The following is a 6,946-nucleotide window of genomic DNA, read 5'->3' on the forward strand; positions in this document are numbered from 1 at the left end:
AGCCGGTTCCGGTCTTTGGCACTGACGCTGACTGATGACACCCGCTAAATCCGATAAGTTACGCACGCGGACGGGTACGTATCTTGTGTTCTTTGTTCTGGGTGTTTCGAGGCCACTTCGAGTAAAGGTTATAACTAGAACTATGGTCCTTGTCCGCTCAAGAAACTTAGGGTGGCACGAGTCACGCGCATCTCATTATCGTTCCAGAGTTAATCGAAGCGCGAAATTAGCCGTTGAAAACTCCAAAAAATGAATCACGCAACAAGAAACGTGGAGATGATAAGCCACGCCCTTACTTGTTTAAAGCTGACAGCGCCTATGCGGAGATCAAATCGTCTGCTTCTCGTACGCAGGAGTTGCGGTGACGTCAGAACGATGCCGAGCTCTGATTGGCTTTGACTGAAAGGATAGTGGGTAGACTTGAATGCTAGGTGCCTCGATTTGTCCCTACTATTGTTTTCAATCAACCAATAAGAGCTCGGCGTTCCGACATCGTTGCAACCCCTCTGCAAGAAGCAGGCGAACTGTCGCTTGGCCTATGGACAGTAGGCCAGAAAAAAGAAAACGAGGGGCCGGTGAAAACTTCTAGATGTCTTAAACACGTGTCAGATTACAGCCGCCATTGCCGACCTTCTCTTGTCTTACCAAGATACCAAGCCGCAGCAGCGAGCGTTGACGAGACTCCACAAAGGCTATGCTGGGGAGAAGGGCACGGTAGAATCGACAACACCAACCTGTTCTATCGTGGTAATGCTGAATTGACGTGAAAACAATTGGATGAAACAAAATCTGAGGTTGGCTATGGCGGCGCCCACGCGCAGTTGCCAAAATAAAAAGTTATATGTGCCAAAAGAAGAAAACAAAACACAAAAACCATGGGTATATAGACGAGACTACATATATAGATTCTTTCTGGCGTATTATCCTTTCGGAAAATCAATCGACTAGTCCACTCATTAATCTTATTGTCAAACTTACTTTCGACACTGCCTAGGTTTGTTATATAAATGAAACGCAGGAAAGATATTTAAAGTTTTACGAGCTCAGAGAGACAGGAGGCGCACAGGAGACTACGACGGACGCGGGCGTTTTCTATGTGTAATATGTTTACAATGTGTCGCCATGAGCTTGAACATCAAGCTTGGTCAGATTAGAACTAAAAGCCCTACATAAATTTTCACCAATTTTTTTGTTGCGTCCATCAGACATCTTTTGTTAGCAAACGGACGCAATAGGCAGAGATTTCCAGTTCTCGATTTCCAAGTGTTTATTCAGGTTAGTTTGTTGAGTGAAATGTTGATTCCCATCTCTGTGCGAAATTGTAGGGATAATTTCAGAAACCGATTCACGCGGTTCTTTAAATCAGCTAACGATCCCTTTGACTCTTCCTTTAGAAGAATGCTTTTGAATTACTTTTAATCTAAAATATTTCTCTCCGCGTAAATAATGAGATAATCTTTTTTTCTTTTTCAAGTAAAGCGTTTTTTTTTCTTTTACGTGTTTTATACAGACACAACACTTTAAATCAGTGTCCGTCTAAAATAGCAGAGGCTCACCAATCACCACAAAGGCTGCAACGTACCTGCCAGCTCCGTGCACCAAACTTGCATTAAAAAAAAAGTCTGCATTTATTTATCTGAATTTAAACCATACAATCTCTACCTGGCAAATCAAAAGCTAATAGTTGATTGGTCTAGCACGCATGCAGCTTCCGTCCCGATGGCTGCTGCACTCTAAACAATTCCTGCGCCTCTACTTACCCGCAAAACAATCAAAGAGGCAATCTCTGCGATCTATGAAATCAGCTCAGCGAAGGATGAGGCGGAACATCCGTTTAGAAGTAAGAATAAGGTCTGCGCTGTAGCATTTCGTAATGCTACAGCGCAGACCTTATTTTGAGGTCTAAACAGATGTTCCGCATCATCATTCGCCGAGCTGATTTCCTAGATCGAAGAGATTGGCTCTTTGAGTGTTAGCGAGTAAGTAGACGCGCAGAAATGTTTAAGAAAGTGAAGTGAAAATGTGTAACAGAAATAATCATATTGATCTGAAACGAATTTATTGCATTGCAGAAACAAATTTCTAGGTATACGCACCGCCGGTTGCAGCAGGAAAGACTGTATGTGCGAATTCTTCAATTAATATCTGCATAAATACAACAAAATGAGTGACATAGCTCCAAATATTGAAAGCGATACTTCGGACTTTACGTTTCAAGGTTTCTATGCATTTCCCAGTATTTCTAGGCTCGTTTATTTATGATTATGCGTCTAGGCATGCTTATATGTAATGCGAGTTTAGACAAAATGCCGAACTGAGTTTTGTGCCTGTCATGATTGGTTGTTTCATCCTCTACATTCACCTTCTTTTCAGCATTCGACTTGCATGATTGGAGAGAGTGATCGGTTTCGGGGGAGGATCTTGTCCTAATTAATTTAAACTGCAACGAACTATAGTGCATAGTTGCTCTGATAGCTAGCTGAATATCCTATTACATTTCGCAAATCCCGAGCTTGTTGTCTAAAGACTTCAAACTATGTCGGGCATCACTCGAAAGACTAGCCAAACTATATTGTGTTTTTGCGATGTCTTATTTTGAAAAAAGATGTTGAATATATCTTATTTGATTTCATATTTTTGATTCTGTATCAGTCTCGAATATTTGCGCGCCGAAACCTAAATAGGCTAAAACAGTGTTTCAGATCGGCTTAACAATTGCCACCTAAATGTTAAGCATAAAAAGAAATATATTACTATTCACACTTTTTTTTTTATGCGTTGCTTATTAGTAGAAGGTAGACTAGGAGTGTCGGCAATTCTAAAAAATAACCGATTCTTGTGCTTTTAGCCATGTAGAATAAAACAATGAACAAAACCACCTACCTTTTCTGGGAGTTCTAAAAATTTACTTTTCTCTGGATTTTTTTTTAAGAATATCCGCCGGAAAACAAAATTCCCCCTCGCTTTCAATAATGAGCTGAAGAAAAAAAGTGCGTTCTGTATTACCTAAAGTGTTTTTTGTTTAAAAAACGCTCACCCCTAAAGTCACTCAGGCAAAATATTGAACATTTCTTTTGGACCCCGGCCGCTTCTTTGTGTATACACTCAACAAAATTTGACGGATATTGAAACAAAAATCGCGAAAAAGTAGGTAGATGATCCCAGAAAAGTGTGAAAAAGGAGAAAAAAGCTGCCGCATTCAGGTTATTTACGCGTGCCGGAAACGGGCATCTGGTGGCCCTACGCTGAGGATCGCGATGGAGAAAAATCAATATGCCCGATTAACGAGGCGTCGTAAAGTGCACGTCAGTCCATTCTGAGCTTTAAACGGCCAGACGCTTGACCGGTCGATCCGACCAGGCTAGCCGCGGAAAGCAGTTATTCTTGTTTTTTGCTGTCAACGTTTTTGTTCATCATCTAAGCTATTTGAGTTCTTGCAGTAGTGATTTCTTTTGCGCGAACAAGTGTTTAATATGTCTATAAAAACATAGGGACAACCACAAATAATTTTTGTAGAAGCGTCTATGATGATAAACTGTCAGTTTAAAGAATAAAAATGCAACATTAAATAATATTTCAGCTTTCTTCTGGACAAGTGCGAATTCAAAATACAATTTGTACAAAGAACCGGCAGCGTATGTAAGATTTCCTTTCGAAAAAAGAGGGGGAGGGGAGAAAATATTTTGTTCCCCCTCCCCCACCCCCCCCCACCCCCCCCCCCCCCCAAAAAAAGAAAAGTGTTAGCTTTTTGTTGGTATTTTTTGTTAAAACTTTAAAGAATGATTAAGTACTAACTTTTTCACGACGGTTTAGAACGATAAGTGGTAAAGATGCACCACCTGGAAAAATGTCGTTTCACAACGACATTTTTATTTTTAATTAATTCCTTCCAATTTACGTCGACAGAACGCACCATGCATCACAGAAAACACAAGCAAACAGAACGAAGATTATCTTACCCATTTTAACGCACGAAAGCTTTACCGGCACTAATTTAAAGTGAATACAATGAAGAAGCAGTAGCAATTTTAAGTACTTTTTTGGATGAACCATTCTGAAGAAAAATTTTTCTATTAAAACTACATTTGTATGTGCACTCTAAAAACATCCGTCCGTGGAAGGTTTTTCGACGCCTTAAGAACCATTCAGCTTGTGAAGAACGATTTCGCCTCATGCAATATCGCTCCCTTTCGCACTAGAAAGGCAACTGAATAATGAAAAACACTTGCGTATCAAAAAACAAGATTAAAAAAAACTTCATAGGTTTTTTTTGAAGACTCCTTTTAGGGAGTGCTCAAAATAACATTTTAGGGCACAAATTATGAACAAGTCGAAAATTCCCTACGAGTTATATTACAACCAGAGTTTTATAAAAGTGAAGAGGGCCGTTTCCTTTCTTTTTTCTTTTGTTTGCAAAACGTATTCTGCCCAAAGTGTGAGGAATCACTAAATTCGGAGGATAAATGTCTCATGATATAGGTGGCAGACGATCGTTAGGAAGAAATTATTTGAAATCAATAAAGAGGTATGGTTAGGAGGATTAGGCGAATAACAGTGTGCGTTTACTTTTCGTGATGGCATTTAGTAGGCCTACTATCAATCGAGATAACTGCGGTTGAATTTTGAGCATCTGAAGGCTGCTTCACATTTGAGACGAATTGGGGTCGATCATAATCTCCCCTAGTAACGTTTCATTATACACTATAAACGGCATTTGATCTGAGCAGTTAATCTCTTGTCAAGGCTGAAGCTTTCCGAAGCGCATTCATAAGAGTGATTAAAGGTGTCGTGTTGTTGATATTAAAAATAGGCGAATCACATCATCAACCTTGACAGTCACTTCTCGGTGCGGGTAGAGAAGGGCAAATCCTATATAAGTATTTCTTGCGACGTTGTGGTACGCAGGTAGGTCTTCAGGCGTCTGAGTTGAGAATGAACACTCTCGTCACTGGCAGCGTATCAGTATTTAAAGAATCGTCCGTATGCTCTGGTGATCATAAAACAAGGGGTCGCAGGTACCGAATGCGTCGAGAGCGCTTGCGGGAGCGAATTTGATCGTTTTGCCATTTGTGTTGCCACAGCCTCATCCCACCCATGGCCTGGTTACTCTCAACATCCTCTGCGTAAAAGTCGAGAAGTGTGTCTTCGGTGATATAGACTTGGATATTGAAGTCTATTTGCGTCAGAAAGGCGCACCGAAAAGAAGTTCGCTAAAGGGCTTCTTTGAGGATGTTGGTTATTTGGCATCTTGAGGTAAAAAAACTTTCTTTTTGGAAGCAAACCTGAACCTATTGCCAGTGAACGATCCATTCAAGGTTAGAAACTCCGACAAAGTCGTATTAGTTTTGATTGAAAATAAAATCATTTAAGCATTTTATATTGATACCAGAAATTTATATTACTCAATTCCACATGATAAACTAATACGCACTACTAGTGATTCTATTGACAGATAGGAAATTATCACGTTTCAGAAGAGAAGTGGTATATTAATAAAAAGTTTTTCAGAATTACGTACTACCTATCTCGGTTGAACTTTCACAAAATGCGGCGACGACATTGTTATTCAAAAACTGCGAATAAGCGTAGGCTCATGCATTGCCCAGATCTTGAGTGATATTTATTTAGCTAATATTAACAGAATCATTGCACGTCAGCTGCAAGGCACAAAGGAGCGGGAATTTTTCGATTTGTCAATTATTTTTTGCTTTTATATTGGGAAAATCAAAAATCTGATTCCAATTTCTCTCACACTGGGGCCGTTTTTAAATATTGCCCAGCATTTTTGAAATTGACGTACGAGTTGCCCGAGAATGCTCTCATATTTTAGACTTAGGCAGGTATTTTTTAAGTTGACATGAAAACCAAGAGGTGAAGAAGTCATAAGCCTCTTTCCTTTAGCTGAGCACCCTAGAAGATTAATAGTAGAGAAATTGTTAACTCATTTTTGAGCGCAGCTCTTAGGCGCCGGTTTCCAGCTTAATTGGCGTCGGCCTCGCCGTCGCCGTCGGCGTAACCACGCGGTGCATTATGGGAAACGCCCCATAATGCACCGGGCCGAAATGTCACGTGATGTTCCGGCACCGTGCCGAAACGTTACGAGTCACGTTTTGCATCGCGCCGAAACGTCGCGTGACGTTTCGGCACGAGTGACGTCGTTGTGCCGAAACGTCGCGTGACGACGCGCGCTTTGCGCGTGAAAGAAGGAGGGGGGGGGGGGGAGGAGGAGAGGGTACGGATGAGGAGGAGGGCATAGCCTCCCCTCAGAACTCTCCATTCCTCCTCCTCAAGAGCTGCGCTCTAAATGAGCGTTACAGGAAGTTAAGATAAAACGCCGAAACCCGTGGATAACACGGGAAATTCTGCACGTCAAACGGAAGCTGAAAAGGCTTCGGAAGCGTCGATCTGATTATGTAAATCAGCAGGCGAGGCAAATAAAAAGCTTAATAAAATTGGCTAAAGAAACATACTATACAAGGACGTTACCTAAATGTTTGCTATCTAACCCCGAAAAGTTCTGGCGTCACCTATCTCCTACAAAAAGTGGTATTAAACAGATATCTATTGACGGCAGCCTGGTGAGTGACAAGGCAATATTAGCAGTTAAGTTCAATCAGTTTTTCCACTCTGTATTTACAAGAGAGTCATGTCAGAACATTATTGTTCCACCCGCAGATGACATGAGCAGTTTTATATCTGAGGAGGGTGTTGTTGCACTACTACTTTCACTCGATGAAAAAAAAATCCTCGGGACCAGATGCTTTGCTGAATGCCTTCTTTAAAAGATATGTAGAATGGGTGGCCAAATACCTTGCACGAATATTTTCTATATCAATCAAGGATGCTGCATTACCGAATGACTGGCTAGTCGCTAGGGTTGTCCCTATAAAGAAATCTGGCAGAAGTGACTCAATTGATAATTATCGTCCTATCTCCATGACTTGCA

The sequence above is a fragment of the Ixodes scapularis genome, unplaced genomic scaffold (assembly GCF_016920785.2).
Source record: "Ixodes scapularis isolate PalLabHiFi unplaced genomic scaffold, ASM1692078v2 PGA_scaffold0__279_contigs__length_252992795, whole genome shotgun sequence".
Classification (NCBI taxonomy): domain Eukaryota; kingdom Metazoa; phylum Arthropoda; class Arachnida; order Ixodida; family Ixodidae; genus Ixodes; species Ixodes scapularis.